Source organism: Balaenoptera borealis (genome assembly GCF_965194805.1).
Source record: "Balaenoptera borealis genome assembly, chromosome: 13".
In the NCBI taxonomy this organism is placed as follows: domain Eukaryota; kingdom Metazoa; phylum Chordata; class Mammalia; order Artiodactyla; family Balaenopteridae; genus Balaenoptera; species Balaenoptera borealis.
Window position 1 is genome coordinate 66,704,439 of NC_138870.1, and position 19,680 is coordinate 66,724,118.

Genomic DNA, 19,680 nt, shown 5'->3' on the forward strand with positions numbered 1-19,680 from the left:
GATTTGGGAAATTACAAAGGTTTGTGGATCTGTAGCAGGAACATTCCTTCTAGTCAAGAAGGCAATGACATTTCATTTGAGGTCTAAAGAACAGTAAGAGTTAATCCTATCCTAGTGCTAAAGAGAGAATGTTGAAAAGATAGTGCCCCTGACCTCAAAGAACTTACCATACAGGTGTGTATATGCTTTCTGAGAGAGCTTACTAGAAATAGTTCAAATAAACTAGGAAAAACTTTTAGACCAATGGCTCTTTGCACTTAAAATTCACCTGAGCTTTATGGGGAAAAAAAAATCTATGACTAGTTGCCACCCCAAATCTCCTGAATTAAAATTACTTGGTATAAATCCTAGGAATTTGCATTTTATAAGATCCCCAGTGACTCCTATATTTATGAATGCTTGGGAATCATTGCCTAAGATTTAAACATAGGTTTTCTTGAGAATCACCTATGATGTTTTCTATCTGCAGATTCTCTGGGCACACTTAAGAACTGGAAAGTTTAGAACTAAGAGGCCCAGGATCTTCATTTGTAGGCATCAGTCCAGTTGATTCTAGTTCAGGGGTAGGTGGACCATACATGGATAAGCAGCATTCTAAAGTTGTATGACAACATTATCTGTTACAGAATATTATGGACTAGATATTGATTTAAGTTTTAGAAGAAGACTGGATCCAATCACCTGGAGGGTATCTTACTTTCTGGCCACATCTAGCTCAAGCCGTCTCCCATTCAAGCATAACTGAGCAGGTACTACTGTGATATACAAATGGCAAGCCACATTTCATTGTTCATAAAACCACAAGTGTATGCAGAGTTTCCAATATGGAAGGAAAGGAGCTGGGCTTTTCCTATTCTCTTATTTGTTTCTGTGACACTTCTGAGATCTATAGAGTCAAGTCACCATTATATAGCTCTTGCTTTCAGAAAGAGTCAAGAAAAAAAAATGTTATAGTATCTCCTGGTTCTTTGTGAAGTATGTAGGCAAAAACTGATAGCTTTCTGTAGACAAGTGTTCATTCCTTCTGATAAGAACAGAATGCACCTTTTAGCTGCTCCCATGCTTCTTCCCAGGTGGTCACTGCTCTGCAGCCAGAGTGCTAATTTTCCTTCCATGGTTTCTCATCACTCTTAGGATGAAGTCTTTTCCTTAATGAGACCTACCATGCTCTATAGGACATGCCCCGACTCACCTCCAGCCTCATCTCCCCTCTTTCTTTGCTTCATTAAGGATGACACGCATGCCTTATGGTCGCATGGCACCTCTTTCCATGCACTCTCATCTGCCTGGAGACCCCCGCCATCTCTGCTTGCTTCCACATCAGCCTAACTAACACTCATCTGTTTCACATGGCAGCTCAGGAGTCACTTAGAGAATCTTACCTTGATTCCCAGTCAAGGTCAGTTTTATCAACATTATTTCTGTCTCCTAGGGTGCTTTTCTCAGAGAGTTATTGTGTATACTCTTTCATGAGTTTATTTGCTTAATGTCTCCTTAACTAAACTGAAAGCAGAACCTGTGTGTGTGTATGTGTGACACATACCACATTGTCTACACATAGTAAGTACTTAATAAATATTTGTTGAAGACGTGAATGAAGAGTGTAAAAAACTTGAAGAAAGTCAGAGTATTTCAGAGTAGGATCTCAATCCATCCAGTGGGTTCATCAAATATCTATTCAATATTTGCTATGTGCTGGACACAGTAATAAGCACCAGGAAGGCACAGATGGATTAACTGTTTGTGAGCTGTAAACACAACACGCACTCTCAGTTTTAGGCAACTTTCTTCCCAGGAAATGCTGTTGTATCACCCATTTGTGTAAGTGGTAGCTCTTCCGAACTCATCTGCAACTTATCTGCAAGCAACTTGGGCATATTCCATTTCTATTTCCTCTGTTTTCCCCATACAACACCTAGCCCATTTCCAGGAGGTCCAAGTAAAGCACTCAGTCAGGCCCAATTCTAGAAACAAACCAAAACGTCAGATCAATTCTTGATATAGTATAAGAAAAAGTACCTTTTTTTCTAGATAGTTATAGAATGTAAATGCCAGCAAAATATATTAGAAGATTAAATAGTACATTGTTTTTTTCATATACAAATGAGATTCATGACTATATCAATTTTGTTTGAAAAAACAAATCTAGGGTATTTTGACAACTTCTAGTGAAAAATCAATTCAGATACTTTAATCAGAAATAACTCTCATAATAAGTACCATTTATTTTTTCTTAAGTCTAACCTAAAATCTGCACTCAAATGTGATTGGAACTCTTTTCAAATACTTGATACCATTTAGAATAGTGTTTAGAATTCTTCTTCCCTCTAACCATTCTATGTCATGCCTATATTTGGTGGAAATATTTCTTCTCTTTGAAAACATATTCCGAAATCTTCATATCGAGTTTAAGTTAAAGATTCAAAGCTAAAGTTGTACTCTAATATAAGCTTATACTTCATAGACCTGACTCCATTTTAAATGTTTGAAATATTGTCCCTTTGTTTTAAATAACAATAAGTAATCACCTTTTCATTTGCTTTTCCGCTTTTTTGTTTAACTGTGCATATCAATTGCCACCAGATATTGTCCCACTGGCAATTTCTTTTATTGATTAATATTTTTACTGCCTTTATCCTCACTACCTTGCCAATGGTTTAGACCAGAAAAGTCAGAGCCTAAATAGCCAAAAGAATAAAACTGTATGCAGTAAACAGACTTAGCCAATAAAGAGTATATTTATATTATTACAGTTTTATGCAGCCAGCAGATCTGTGTCCGATGGAGCAAAATAAATATTAGAGCACCTGTTTAATAAATGAATTCAAAGCACATAGTTTTTGAAAGCACTCAGTTCTTCATAAAGGCAATTTGTTCAGAAGCTTGTGTGAGTGATACAGTAATATTCTTATTCTACCACGTTTATCCTTTGTATCAATAATCTTCGTCATTCATATCTATTGAATATATAGAGCTAGCGTTTATTTTTGCCAAGTGAGGTAGGCTAGGATTAGCTACACTTTACAAACGAAAAGAGGTAAGAAGAAGTTAAATGACTTTGCCAAGGTGACACAGTGAGTACACAACAGATCTAAGATGAAAACGAAGGGCAATGAGCCATGGTGCCTCCCTTCCTAGGAAATCATTTATCAAGCGCTTATTCCAAATCAAGATTAACTGGGTTAGGTGATAGCTCTTCCTCCACCAAGGCACATTCAACTAATATAGCTGAGATCTGTTATTTGTGTGTTACCATTCTAAATAGAGTGTGTAATGAAAAAAAAAAAGACAAAGTCAAAAAAAGTTGTTTTGCTCTAATTACATCGAAGATTTTATATCCTTTCACTATCACAACATCTGTGTGAGGTAGAGCATTTATAGTGAATTTTCTCACACATTATGTCCAGATAAAAGCTAAAAAGAATAGATCCATGGCTCTGCAATACTCTAATCTCTTACCTGTTGTTTCTAGAATTAAGGCTGCATTGAGTGTGTTTCCATAAGCATTAAGTTTTTCTTTGGGGTCACATTGTTCCTATTTAAACAGCTGTCCTCAGTTCTGCTGTCATACTGGTTGTAATTATATTTCAACTGAAAACTATTGCTGAATTTTTATTTATAACTTGGCAAAGGAAAGGAACCTAAACTACCTAGAGGTCAGTTTTTCGGAACTGGGATCAATTATTTACTAAGTTCACCGGTGTCAGAAATATTATCCTGTGGTATATTTATAAATTTAAAGGGGAAAAACTCAATTACAAAATCCATGAGCATTAAATGGGTAGCAATGCTTTCTGCAATTGGATTTGAAATGGATCTTTAAACAGAGTAAAAGTTGTTTCTCACGATGTCTTGGAGGAGGGCAGTGTTTATGTCACGTTCTTGTTTATGCTTAGGATTTAAATATCTGCATTCGGTCTTCTATTCAGTTTGTAACAGGTTAAAAAATAACTCCCAACTAGGCATAATTTGGGAAAATTATTTTTTATTAGAAGAATAGGGTAGTATGATGGATAAAGTCACCTATAGATCCAAATTTCACCATATACTAGCTAAAATCACTTTGGACATTTGAAGAGACAAAGCATTGGTCTCTTGAATTATCTACTCCCAGATCGGGACAAAGGGCTTACTGTATTCATATCAGTTCTCTCACCCACTTTTGAAGTTACCAGCTGTGAAGATTTGTTGACCTATTTGAAATCCCTTCTGGGAATGGCAGGGAAGTACAGTGACTATATAATACTTCACAAGATTTCCAAAGGTGTTGTGAAAGAGGACAACCTCAAGACAGCTAGCTGAGACCTGGGAACTGTTCTGCTTTCTCATAGTAGATATTTACACTTAAGCAAAATATGACTTCAGATCAGGAGACAAGAATATTAGAAATAACAGGTAGTAGGCACATTTCACACTTATTTGAATTAGGCACGTGATTTGTGCCAGGCACTGTGCTAAATGTTAAGAAGATAGAAACAACTAATCATAGCTGTTATATTCAATGAGCTCACCATCTAATGAAATAATCAGGTATGTAAGCAAATAATCATAATGGAATAGGAGAGTCTGATTGAGGCATGTAGTGATAAACCAAGAAACATCAAATAGGGTAGTTTGAAAAAAAATAGTGGAGGTTTCACTGAAGAGATAATGGCTTAATGGTTTTTCAAAGTTTGTTTTTTTTTTTTTTAAATAACAGAATTTGTAGATAAGCAGGGGTTGTGAGCCATATGTGAAACACTACCTGGAGAAATATAAAAGAGCATGACACATTGTGGGTAGAGGACTTCAACAGAGTCAGAACATGTTGTGAGAGTTGGGAGCCAATGTGGGAAGAAGAGGTTGAAAATATAAAAAGAGAGGTTGATAAACGCCGTACATGCTCTGCTAAAGAATTTCAGATTGTTGAAGATTTTTAACCACAAAATTGACATGATTAGATTGCACTTTGATAAGACAGCTCTGTCAGCAAGGTAATAAATGGATAGAAGGAGTAACGTGAAGCATTAGAAATTAGAAACTAGTGGTGGAGAATCTAGTAAGGAAGCCATGGCGATGGTCCAGGCGGAAAGTGAAGAGGTCAGTAGAAAGGGTGAAAAAGTAATTGATTTGAAAGAAAACTGCTAGTGTTTATTAGAAGGGTAGTATGACACAGGTGGCTATAAATAAGGAGGGATGGGAGGAGACCGAGTTTCTTTTATCCGAAGGAGGAAGTCTAGGTTTAGGGTAAAAGATACGGCTTTTCAAAGTTTTTTAATATCCATTAAATTATTTTATATGATAAAAATTTTGAGTGAAAGCCAAGGGTCAACATAAGTCCTATAAAGGCCTAGAGAAAAAGACTTGCTGTTTCGGGTTGGGGAAGTGTCTATACCTGTGCAGAGGGACTTTGCTGGAAGAAAAACTGCCCCTTCGGGATATCATCGCTTAGCTTCAATAAGCAAGACCCAAGACTGGCTTCTTTGATAGTTAAAGCATTTCTTTAGAATAATTTGGAAAAGATACATGTTAATTATCAGTTCCAGGAATTGCTAGGTGTATGACCTTGTGTGAGTTTCTTGGACTCTCTCTGAGACTCAATTTTATTATCCTTAAAATGGAAGAATACCACCTGCCTCACAGAATTATGTCAAGGATTAAATGAAATAATACAGATAAGGTGTCTTAATGTTCTCCTTAGCACATAATAAGCACTTTGTAAATGGTTGCTATTTGTCAAATTCCTGTTGAAAGTAGGACATTTGTCAGTTAAATTAAGGAGTTGTTATATCTCAGTTTCATATTCTTCTGTATCTTGTTTCTCTCCTTTATTCATTCAGCAAGTAGTTTTTGAGCACCTGTCCTTATCAAAAACATCTGGGGGGACAGGATTGCTGGTCATGGTCTGACAGTCTAATGGGGAGAGAAATGCAGTCAAATAAAGACAGTATAATATGATCTCATAGTTTATAAATACATGGGCATAATATTTCATTAATGTGTATTCTGCTAATGTTTTTTTCAAATAATTTAATTTGGGAGTAATTCTTGAAACTGTTGCAGAAATTTGAAGCCCAGTTGAGTTACCCAAAAGGTAACTAGTTTGAATTACCATCAGCAGTTCCAGAATTATATTGTAAAACTTACAGAAGATATAGCCACATAAATAAATTTGTACAGTGATGACTCATAATTATAATAAATGCAAGCATTGTAACTCAGAGTGTCTACCTAATAGTTGGTATTGTACCTATTAATAGTTGGTATTGGTATAGATGTAATGATCAAGAGTAGCCAATATGAGAGACTTTTTTTCTATGAAGCATCTGGCTGGTAGTACCATGTTTGTTGGTTTTAACTTTGCTAGGCAAAATGCCATTTGGGGTTTTGAGGGTTTTTTTTAAGAAGTGGGGAAACAACCTTCAGCATTTTTTTCTTACTAAACTCCATTCATGCCAGAGAAAGAGAAAATTGCTGGCTGGAGAAACCAGAAGCCAAATTTGCAAGTGAAGTCAAACAAAATACTAATAAATTCTTGTAATATGTATTAAAATGCTTTCATTTTCACAACCCATTTAACAAGTAGGTGTTTCCCGCTATGCAAAAATACATTAATTTTTTTTTCTTTCCACACCTCTACAAATTGCTTTTGTGTAATGTACTGCACCATAGGATACTTACTCAGAGAGCTGATGCAAAACCTCATTTTGAGAAACAAAAGCAGTGTCAATTTCTATGGCAAGAGAATGAATACTACATTCCAAGTTGATTTAGGATCTGACACTTCAAATCTAAAATAAGTTACTTGGAAGGCTCACTATCTTTTTTCCCTGACCTTGGGTATTCACGGCATTTATGACCTTGAATGAAAATGAAGTCTAATACTAAGAATGTTCTTCATCAGCATGAATTAGCAGTTTTTTAATGTATGTTTCTGTGATCATCAGTTTATTTTCCAACGTGTAGTTTCTATCTCCCTAAATCAATTTACCAAGCAGCATGTTGCGAATGTGACTCATTTCATCTGTGCCTGTGCTTAGCATTATGTTGCTACAAGACCACCTGACAGATTTTTGAGCCTAGGAAGTTGTCCATTTCAATTAACAGGACACCCAGGACATTTCCCTGTCAGGATAATGAAAGTATGCACTAATTTGCCTCCTCTCTGAAAAAGAAGAAAATACTATGTACTGTTAAAATGAAGTCAACTTCCTTTTTTTTTCAGAACACAAAGTCTTAGCATAAAATGAATATAAATAATAGAAAATTATACATAGAAATATACAATATATATTATATGTTGTATGCATTATGTATATTATATGTGTGTGTGGGTCTGTGTGTGTATTTTTTTCCTCCACATTATAGTGTATGTGTCAGGCATCCTTTCCTAATTCTTCCACGTCTATAGGAAAGTGGATGGATTATGGACACAATCATCAATTCATAATGCTGATATGACCTGCTGTTACCTGTCCATAGCAATAGGTTTGTGTTTCCTGTGCTTTGGAGAGGAAACACGTAGAAGAAAATGCATCATTCTAATGTTTAAGTATCGTTTACTTTATGAACCCTTTGAAGAAACCTGCAACGTTTAATTCCTCCTAGGCTATGGCTAAGCAAGGCAACCTAATGGGTGGTAAAGTAGAAACACGGTATGACAAAGGCTCCAACTGGTTTCATGAAGAATTGATGCAGTTTTGCAATAATGCTTTAATAAGATTAGAAACTCTGACATTGTCTCATCCTCCGTCAACATTGGTGCATGCTGGACTTTTAATATAGTTGCACATGTAAACCTTAGGTTTTCTAGTCCAATTCAACTTCTCCAGGTTCTATTCTTGATAGATCTCTTTTTGTTAATAGTTTTTGTAAGCCTACAGGAGAAAGGAGAAAAGGGAAAACAAAGTGAAGCAAAGCTCCTTTCAACTATAAAAATGTCCCTACAAATATATGTGGGCGCTTTTTAGATATACCATTTTGTGTGGTTAAGCTTCACAAACTCATCTCTGCGGCAGGCTGCACATTTAGCTGGGAGACAACTGAGTTATAAGATTCGTTTTGGACCGTTGAGAAAAGAAATGGAGCTAAAGGTTCGAGATTCTATCGTGAGCCCATAAAATAGGAACTTTTCCTTCTTCTGGTGAATTTCTCTCACTAATACTGGTTTATTTTCCTTTGTATGGAGAATGGTCATTATTAAGACACCTCGTAGGTTTCCTCCGTGCACAGTGGCCCTTAATTAAAGTTGTGCATATATATGTAGTGATGAGATGAGCCTGACGTTTTGCAAACACCTCCTTTCTTTAAAAAAATCCAATGATTATTTTATAGAAAAAGAATAATAGTGTTATACAATTTGGGAGCTGAAAAGATGGATCTAACCCCTCAGTAAATCATTTTAAAGATGAAAACTACTGTCCAAAGAGGTTGATTTGCTCCAAATCAGAAAGTTATCTAGTGATGGGAGAACAGACAGAGTGCCATCATCTGCCCTCTAGGAAAGCATTTTACTCTTCAGTGTGCTTAACAACTTGACAATAAAGTGAGGGATTTAGAAAATGTATAGCTTCTAAACCTAGACTTTTTAAGGAAATAATTTATCATAACTCATATTTTTATTTTATCTTTCAAAGAGCTGGATTTGGTCTAAGTACCAAACTTATTCATTAACATTTTTATTCTATTGCCAAAATAAGTGCATTTCGTATATTTTAATGTCTCTTCTGCTTTTTCAAAGCATCTCAAAATCTGCCATTTTGTTTTGTCACCATAGCTCTCCAATAAGGTAGCTATTCATATCTTCTGTATTTCATTTTTCCCCCCCCCTCACTGAGGACACTGAAAAAGAAAGAGGTAAAATATAACCCTACCAAGTTCACAAACCAATCTATACAGACAATGACAATATAACTGTGTGTCAATGAATTTGTAGAAGGAAGTATAAAAGAGGAAACTTACTTATACCAGCTATTGACTGACTTTGTGCTAAGCTAGTTGGAGAAGCTTTATACATGTTATTTCATTTAATTCTCTGTGAAGAAGCATTATCTCAATTTCCTAAATGATATACTAAGTCTCAGACAGGGTAAATAATTCAACTGAGGCCTTAAAACCATGTAGAGGCACAACTAAGATTCAAAATCAGGATTTTTACTACAAAAACAAATGCTGGGTCTTCTAGACTAGTGGTTCTCAAATTTGGTCTGGGGACCCCTGCAGGCCCAAATACCTAGTCTTTGAGATCAAAACTATTTTTATACCTTTTCAATCTCATTGCCTAATGATTTTACAATGTTTTCCAGAGGTTATGTGATGTATAGCAACACAACAAATCGACTAAAGCAGCAGACATGAGACTTCAGCTACCTTCTATTAAGATAGAGATTTTAAAAGATTTGTAAATGTGTAAAACAATGACATTGCTTTCACTAATCTTTTTGTTTTGGAATATAGTTATTTTTTAAAACATGTTAACTATATTAACAAGTTATATTTTATTGTTATTTTAATAAATTAATAAAATTTTACATTTCTTTTAATTTTTAATAGGTTATGTACATGCAGACGTAACACATACACAACAGATCTCATGGAATCCTTGATAATTTTTTAGTATAAAGGAGTTCTGAGACTAAAAACATTTGAGAACCACTATGTTAGATGAAGCCTCCTCATTGAACAAAACAACCCAGGACCTGTCTTTCAAAGGACAAGAAAATCTATGTGTACATCAGTCTTAGTGCTAGAAATGACCTTTAGATAGAACTTTGCTGCCATGTTGTTTTTCACTTAACTTATCCTAGAAAGAAATCAGTAGTTATTGTTCTTTTCTTGGAGGTCCTGAGTTATGAATTGTCACTATAATCAGGTATTTAAATCTAACTCTTTTGACTTAGTTTTAGCAAAGGTCTCAAAGACCAAGAAGGAAATGAGAGGTGATAAAACCTGCACATTCCAAAGTGAGGGGCGGTAATCTACATAAAACTTTCAAAGACAATTTTTAAAATTAGTTTGACAATACCTCTCTTACCTGGATGAAATAAAAGGGTCGAAGTAGGAGAAGCCAGGTTGTTGGAAACTGAATAATTTCTTTAAATATAGTTGTTAGTATGCTGAGTCTTTATGGGGGCAGGAAAAACACAGCTTCCCTCTCGCCTGAAACCTAGACAAAAGGGGCTTTAGAGAGACCATCTGAAGATCCTCACATGATGGAGTCTCTGTGGCCCTGCAGTTGATACCTGGCCCACAGTAGGAGAAGCCAGAATGTAGGATATTGTGACTGGCTGAGGCCTCAGATGGAGGAACATGAAGAGGCTTCACTGAGAGCAGTCTGGACTCAGAAGTTGACAGGGCGGAGTATGGTGAGCATTTCCTCTGGGATCAGGTATTGAAGAAACAGCCTGGAGTTGTTGTTTTTAGTAATTTTAAAATGTTTTATTATTATATATTGTATAATTCATAGTAATACATTTATTATTACATAATTATGTTATTTCATTCCTACAGAAAAGTTACAAGACTACTACTAAGAATTACCATACACTCTTTGCTAAGATTCAGCAATTATGTCTATGCTGGACCATTTGCTTTATCATACCCTTTCTTTATCAGTCTTTTTCCACGTGCGCGCGCGCGCGCATGCACACACACACACACACACACACACACTTTATTTCTGAACCATTTGCCTGTAAGCTGAAGACATCATGCCTCTTTATCCCTAAATACTTTAATGTGTATTTCCTAAGAATAAGCACATTTTCATATATAACCACAGTGTAGTTATCAATATCAGGAAATTCCTCATTGTTATCATAGTATCACCTAATCTATAGCTGGAATTGTTTCAAATTTTTCCCAAGAAGGGCATCCTGACCCCACCTAGGGGTAGAAATGCTGACCTCCCAAGGGTTGACAGAGGAAGTATGAAGGGGGAACAGATGTAAATGCATAGGTCTCTAAACCAGGCTTGAGTGACTGGCAAGGATTCTAGGAAATTGGGATTGGCGATAGAAAGGACTCATTCACTGAAGAACAATTCAAAGATTTATTTTCTGGGAAATGGGGTTGAAAGAGGTACCTAGCCGACCAGCAGCAAGGCAAATTTAAGCACAGATTGGAATGCACCTATCACAGGGTCCTGGTTATGCTTTCTCTTTATTGTCAGAATTGATTGAGGAAACCAGGGCTATGTTTCTTCAACAGATAGAGATTGTTCATGCTCAGTGGCCAAGACTAGCTGCTGTATCAATATCCAAAGCCAGAATTTTGCTTAACAGTATGTATCTGTAACATGTCTTTACCATTCTAGAGCTATAGAGACATTTATTCATTTAATTATCAAATATTAACTAAATGTATACGTTGTAAAGTCCTAGACTAGGAATACATTCCTGCAGTCTCAACATTCAGTCATTCATTCATTTATTCATTCAACAAATACTTTCTGAGAAGTACCATGTACCAGACTTTCTAGGTGCTAGGAAAATAGTATTTGACTAAAATGGCCAAGATTCGTGCTCGCCACGAAGTTAGTTAGTTACTTTCTAGGGTGCATTCTGTTGTCCTTGTTGAGCTTATTATCTCTGCAAGGGGGATGCTGCAAAGATGTTTTGTGATATCTATGCTATAGTTTTTATGCTGTAATGATTAAGAAAGAATTTGGATCAGAGAATGAAGCTAATGGAGAATTTAGTCCAGCTTTTTTCCCCTGTGATGATGAATTGTCTTCTTGAAGTCCTGCTGTTTCTTACATATTTTATTTTTTAATAGCTCCAGGATAATAGCTACTTAACCCTACATTTATTGTGACTTTTTGACAGTCAATTGCAAAGCAGAATACACTTACTTATTTTTTATTTATTTATTTTTAATAAATTTATTTATTGATTTATTTTTGGCTGCATTGGGTCCTCGTTGCTGCGCATGGGCTTTTTCTAGTTGCGGCGAGCAACGGCTACTCATCATTGCAGTGTGTGAGCGTCTCATTGCAGTGGCTTCTCTTGTTGTGGAGCATGGGCTCTAGGTGCGCGGGCTTCAGTAGTTGTGGTGCGTGGGCTCAGTAGTTGTGGCTCACAGGCTCTAGAGCGCAGGCTCAGTAGTTGTAGCACACAGGCTTAGTTGCTCTGCGGCATGTGGGATCTTCCCAGACCAGGGCTCTTTTTTTTTTTTTTTTTTTTTTAGTGGTGCAACAGACAGTGCCAAATTTATTTTGATTTTAAAGTAACATTTCAACTGTCATTTTTCTCTACGGATATACAGACACACACTGTAACGACTCGTTCAAAGTCTGGACAATGAACCCGTGTCGCCTGCATTGGCAGGCGAATTCCCAACCACTGCGCCACCAGGGAAGCCCCAGAATACCCTTATTTAAAATATGCTTATGAGGGACCTGGCTCTGCCCCAGCAGCTGAGAGGAGCTGGGTCTCCTCAGGACCCACTGGAGCCTTGGCTTCTGGAACACGCAGGGCCGAGGCCATGCTGACAGCCCCAGCTCTGGGGCAACAGGCATCAAGTCCACAGTAACGGAAGCCTGGTCTCCTCAGGACCTGCTGGGAGGTGGTGCCACTGAAGGAAAAGGGTCTTGGTGCTCCGGCCAGGTGCCAGGCCTGAGGCTCTGAGGTGGGAGAGCTGAGTTCAGGAATTGGTCCACCAGAGACCTCCTGGCTCCATGTAATACCAAATGGTGAAAGCTCTACCAGAAATTTCCATCTCAATGCTAAGACCAAGCTCCACTCAACAACCAGCAAGCTACAGTGGTGGACACCCTACGCCAAACAACTAGCAAGACAGGAGCACAACCCCACCCATTAGCAGAGAAACTGCCTAAAATCATAATAAGGTCACAGGTACCCCAAAACACACCACTGGACACGGTCCTGCCCACCAGAAAGACAAGATCCAGCCTCATCCACCAGAACACAGGCACTAGTACCCTCCACCAGGAAGCCTACACAACCCACTGAACCAACCTTAGCCACTGGGGACAGACACCAAAACCAATGGCAACTACGAACCTGTAGTCTGTGAAAAGGAGACCCCAAACACAGTAAGTTAAGTAAAATGAGACGACAGAGAAACACACAGCAGATGAAGGAGCAAGGTAAAAACCCACCAGGCCAAACAAATGAAGAGGATATAAGCAGTCTACCTGAAAAAGAATTCAGAGTAATGATAGTAAAGATGATCCAAAATCTTGGAAATAGAATGGAGAAAATACAAGAAACGTTTAACCAGGACCTAGAAGAACTAAAGAGCAAACAAACAATGATGAACAACAAAATAAATGAAATTAAAAATTCTCTAGAAGGGATCAATAGCAGAATAACTGAGGCAGAAGAATGGATAAGTGACCTGGAAGAGAAAATAGTGGAAATAACTACTGTAGAGCAGAATAAAGAAAAAAGAATGAAAAGAATTGAGGACAGTCTTAGAGACTTCTGGGACAACATTAAACACACCAACATTCGAATTATAGGGGTCCCAGAAGAAGAATAGAAAAAGAAGGAGACTGAAAAAAGTATTTGAAGAGATTATAGTTGAAAACTTCCGTAATATGGGAAAGGAAATAGTCAATCAAGTCCAGGAAGAGCAGAGCGTGCCATACAGGATAAAGCCAAGGAGAAACACACCAAGACACATATTAATCAAACTATCAAAATTTAAATACAAAGAAAAAATATTAAAAACAGCAAGGGAAAAACAACAAATAACATACAAGGGAATTCCCATAAGGTTAACAGCTGATCTTTTAGCAGAAACTCTGCAAGCCAGAAGGGAGTGGCAAGACATATTTAAAGTGATGAAAGGGAAAAACATACAACCAAGATTACTCTACCCAGCAAGGATCTCATTCAGATTCAGTGGAGAAATTGAAACCTTTACAGACAAGCAAAAACTAAGAGAATTCAGCACCACCAAACCAGCTTTACAACAAATGCTAAAGGAACATCTCTAGGCAGGAAACAAAAGAGAAGGAAAAGACCTACAATAACAAACCCAAAACAATTAAGAAAATGGGAATAGGAACACACATATTGATAATTACCTTAAATGTAAATGGATTAAATGCTCCCACCGAAACACATAGACTGGCTGAATGGATACAAAAAGAAGACCCGTATACATGCTGTCTACAAGAGACCCACTTCAGGCCTAGGGACACATACAGACTGAAAGTGAGGGGATGGAAAAAGATATTCCATGCAAATGGAAATCAAAAGAAAGCTGGAGTGGCCATTCTCATATCAGACAAAATAGACTTTAAAATAAAGACTATTACAGACACAAAGAAGGACACTACATAATGTTCAAGGCATCAATCCAAGAAGAAGATATAACAATTGTAAATATTTATGCACTCAACATAGGAGCACTTCAATACATAAAGCAAATGCTAACAGCCATAAAAGGGGAAATCAACAGTAACACAATCAACGTAGGGGACTTTAACACCCCACTTTCACTAATGGACAGATCATCCAAAATGAAAATGAATAAGGAAACACAAGCTTTAAATGACACATTAAACAAGATGGACTTAATTGATATTTATAGGACATTCCATCCAAAAACAACAGAATACACTTTCTTCTCAAGTGCGCATGGAACGTTCTCTAAGATAGATCATATCTTGGGTCATGAATCAAGTCTTGGTAAAATTAAGAAAATTGAAATTGTATCAAGTATCTTTTCTGACCACAATGCTATGAGACTAGATATTAATTACAGGAAAATATCTGTAAAAACTACAAACACATGGAGGCTAAATGATACACTACTAAATAACCAAGAGATCACTGAAGAAATCAAAGAGGAAATCAAAAAATACCTAGACATAAATGACAATGAAAACACTATGGCCCAAAACCTATGGGATGCAGCAAAAGCAGTTCTAAGGGGGAATTTTATACCAATACAATCCTACCTCAAGAAACAAGAAATATCTCAAACAAACAACCTAACCTTACACCTCAAGCAATTAGAGAAAGAAGAACAAAAAAACCCCAAAGGTAGCAGGAGGAAAGAAATCATAAGGATCAGATCAGAAATAAATGAAAAAGAAATGAGGAAACAATAGCAAAGATCAATAAAACTAAAAGTTGGTTCTTTGAGAAGATAAAAAAAATAGATAAACCACTAGCCAGACTCATCAAGAAAAAAACTGAGAAGACTCAAATCAATTGAATTTAAAATGAAAAAGAAGAAGTAACAACTGACACTGAAGAAATACAAAGGATCATGAGAGATTACTACAAACAACTATATGCCAATAAAATGGATAACCTGGAAGAAATGGACACATTCTTAGAAAAGCACAACCTTCCGAGACTGAACCAGGAAGAAATAGAAAACATAAACAGACCACTCACAAACACTGAAACTGAGACTGTGATTAAAAATCTTCCAACAAACAAAAGCCCAGGACCAGACAGCTTCACAGGCGAATTTTATCAAACATTTAGAGAAGAGCTAACACCTATCCTTCTCAAACTCTTCCAAAATATAGCAGAGGGAAGAACACTCCCAAACTCATTCTACAAGGCCACCATCATGCTGATACCAAAACCAGACGAAGATGTCACAAAGAAAGAAAACTACAGTCCAATATCACTGATGAACATAGATGCAAAAATCCTCAACAAAATACTAGCAAACAGAATCCAACAGCACATTAAAAGGATCATACACCATGATCAAGTGGGGTTTATCCCAGGAATGCAAGGGTTCTTCAATATACGCAAATCAATCAATGTGATACACCATATTAACAAATTGAAGGAGAAAAACCATATGATCATCTCAATAGATGCAGAAAAAGCTTTCGACAAAATTCAACACTCATTTATGATAAAAACCCTCCAGAAAGTAGGCATAGAGGGAACTTACCTCAACATAATAAAGGCCATATACGACAAACCCACAGCCAACATGGTTCTCAGTGGTGAAAAACTGAAACCATTTCCACTAAGATCAGGAATAAGACAAGGTTGCCCACTCTCACCACAGTTATTCAACATAGTTTTCGAAGTTTTAGCCACAGCAATCAGAGAAGAAAAAGAAATAAAAGGAATCCAAATCGGAAAAGAAGAAGTAAAGCTGTCACTGTTCACAGGTGACATGACACTATACATAGAGAATCCTAAAGATGCCACCAGAAAACTAGTAGAGCTAATCAACGAATCTGGTAAAGTAGCAGGATACAAAATTGATGCAAAGAAATCTCTTGCATTCCTATACACTAATGATGAAAAATCTGAAAGAGAAATTAAGGAAACACATTGCAACAAAAAGAATAAAATATCTAGGAATAAATCTACCTAAGGAGACAAAAGACCTGTATGCACAAAACTATAAGACACTGTTGAAAGATATTAAAGATGATACAAACAGATGGAGAGATATACCATGTTCTTGGATTGGAAGAATCAACATTGTGAAAATGCCTGTACTACCCAAAGCAATCTACAGATTCAGTGCAATCCCTATCAAACAACCAATGGCGTTTTCCACAGAACTAGAACAAAAAATTTCACAGTTTGTATGGAAACACAAAAGACCCCGAATAGCCAAAGCAATCTTGAGAAAGAAAAACGGAGCTGGAAGAATCAGGCTCTGGGCTTCAGACTATACTACAAAGCTACAGTAATCAAGACCATATTGGTACTGGCACAAAAACAGAAATATAGATCAATGGAACAGGATAGCAAACCCAGAGATAAACCCATGTACATATGGTCACCTTATTTTTGATAAAGGTGGCAAGAATATACAATGGAGAAAAGACAGCCTCTTCAATAAGTGGTGCTGGGAAAACTGGACAGCTACGTGTAAAAGAATGAAATTAGAACACTCCCCAACACCATACACAAAAATAAACTCAAAAGGGATTAAAGACCTAAATGTAAGGCCAAACACTATCAAACTCGTAGAGGAAAACATAGGCAGAACACTCTATGACATAAATCACAGCAAGATCCTTTTTGACCCACCTCCTAGAGAAATGGAAATAAAAACAAAAAGAAACAAATGGGACCTAATGAAACTTAAAAGCTTTTGCACAGCAAAGGAAACCATAAACAAGACAAAAAGACAACCCTCAGAATATGAGAAAAAATTTGCAAATGAAGCATCTGACAAAGGATTAATCTCCAAAATTTATGAGAAGCTCATGAAGCTCAATATCAAAAAAACAAACAACCCAATCCAAAAACGGGCAGAAGACCTAAATAGACATTTCTCCAAATAAGATATACAGATTGCCAACAAACACATGAAAGGATGCTCAACATCACTAATCATTAGAGAATTGCAAATCAAAACTACAGTGAGGTATCACCTCACCCCAGTCAGAATGGCCATCATCAAAAAATCTACAAACAATAAATGCTGGAGAGGGTGTGGAGAAAGGGGGACACTCTTGCGCTGTTGGTGGGAATGTAAACTGATACAGCCACTATGGAGAACAGGTTCCTTAAAAAACTAAAAATAGAACTACCATATGACCCAGCAATCCCACTACTGGGCATATACCCTGAGAAAACCATAATTCAAAAAGATTCATGTACCAAAATGTTCATTGCAGCTCTATTTACAATAGCCAGGACATGGAAGCAACCTAGGTGTCCATCGACAGATGAATGGATAAAGAAGATGTGGCACATATATACAATGGAATATTACTCAGCCATAAAAAGAAACGAAATTGTGTTATTTGTAGTGAGGTGCATGGACCTAGAGACTGTCCTACAGAGTGAAGTAAGTCAGAAAGAGAAAAATAAATACTGTATGCTAACACATATATATGGAATCCAAAAAAAAAAAAAAAAAAGGTTCTGAAGAACCTAGGGGCAGGACAGGAATGAAGACACAGATATAGAGAATGGACTTGAGGACACGGGGAGGTGGAAGGGTAAGCTGGGACGAAGTGAGAGAGTGGCATGGACTTACATATACTAACAAATGTAAAATAGATAGCTAGTGGGAAGCAGCCGCATAGCACAGGGAGATCAGCTCAGTGCTTTGTGACCACCTAGAGGGGTGGGATAGGGAGGGTGGGAGGGAGACGCAGAGGGAGGAGGTATGGGGATATATGTATATGTATAGCTGATTCACTTTGTTATAAAGCAGAAACTAACACACCATTGTAAAGCAATTATACTCCAATAAAGATGTTAAAATAAATAAATAAATAAAATATGCTTATGAAATGTTTCTTCAGGCAGATAGAATTCATACATTCATAAGCTAAAGCCCACATGTATGCACATTAATTTATTTTTATGAATACCAAGTGTGAGTGTTGTTTTCTATCCAGAGTTCTCTGTGTGGTTTTACCATTTAGGCAGAGCTGAATGTCTAGAAGTATTTTGACATGGTACACGTACTAAACACTCAAGCCTGAATTCAGAGTAATTTTCTCTTAAAATTACTTAGAGGCAAAAAAAAGAAAAATTATCTGAGCCATCATTACTCTTACTTCAATGTGAATCACGAGCCTCATCAGCATGATTCCATTTCCTCTAAGTTCACTCTAAAAACTCTTCAACTCAAAGCCAAAATATAATGATATTTGCTTGTTAAGCTTTATAGAAGCATTGGGAAGCCTGGAAATGGGGGTTAAATTATATTGAACCTTGGAGTGTCTAATATCCATTTTTAAAATCATTAGTAACTAAGTTTAATGGCTTGCTTTGGGATTGTCATTCTAGACTCAAATCTAGAGAGAAAAATCTGAAGTATACTTTGTGTATTATTTTACACTGTAAAGTAAAAATGTAATTTGCTTTCTTGATCATATGTGTATGTGTGTATATATACACACATACACATTGACATAGACACATGCATATACACATATATACACAACATGCATATGACATAAGTGTATGTGCATCTATGTGTTTGTATGCATATATGTAATATACATGTATATACAGGCTGTTTTATTCTGACACGCATGCAATGTATACACATATATATGTTTATATACATTTGTGTGTGGAAGAGCTATTAAGCAGTAGAAAGTGATAAAGACTATCTGACTCTACATCTTTTTCCTTCTTTTTTTAAATGCCAAACATTGTACCTGTGTAAGTGACCTTTTGAGAAGGTTGGTAATATTGATGCATATGTACATTGTTGGAACTTGTATTGTGATATTGCTAAAGAGAAGTAGCTTATGTCTACATATGAGTGTGCAATTACTTCAAAATGAATCTTCCTTCTCAGTGCTAGATGTAAGCTACTGAAAATCGATATTAAAAAAGACCCTTGAAATATAAATGCTGCGGCATAATAATATTATAGTGAAGAATTATATTTTAAATCTTCATTTGTTAATTTTATGCATGCTTTATTTTAGTTTCTCTTTTCTTAAGGAAATATTACTATTCAAGCATGTAAAATTGCTTACTTTTCTAATTCTAAGTTAACAGATTGGCTACAGCATTTATGCTTCTATTTGAACACTTTCAAGAAAGAAGGAAGTTATTAACCCATTCAGAATAGGAATTATGTCTGTTCTATAAACATATTTCAATTACGCAGTTATTATTGTTTCCCGATCAAGGAGACTTTAGTGTCCCGGTTATAGAAATGAGGAAGATGAACACTCAGAGATACTCTCATTCTGTGAGTGTTTAATGCATTTGTATATTGATCACTGAAAAAAAAATTGCCCATTCTCATCCATTT

At 36.4% G+C, this 19,680-nt stretch overlaps 1 protein-coding gene across 3 annotated transcripts in view; it reads left to right on the forward strand.

Annotated features, from left to right (window-relative positions):
- SYT1 (synaptotagmin 1) overlaps window positions 1-19,680 on the forward strand; it is a 538,168-nt gene that overhangs the window by 144,254 nt on the left and 374,234 nt on the right. The gene's annotated exons all lie outside the window — the stretch shown is intronic.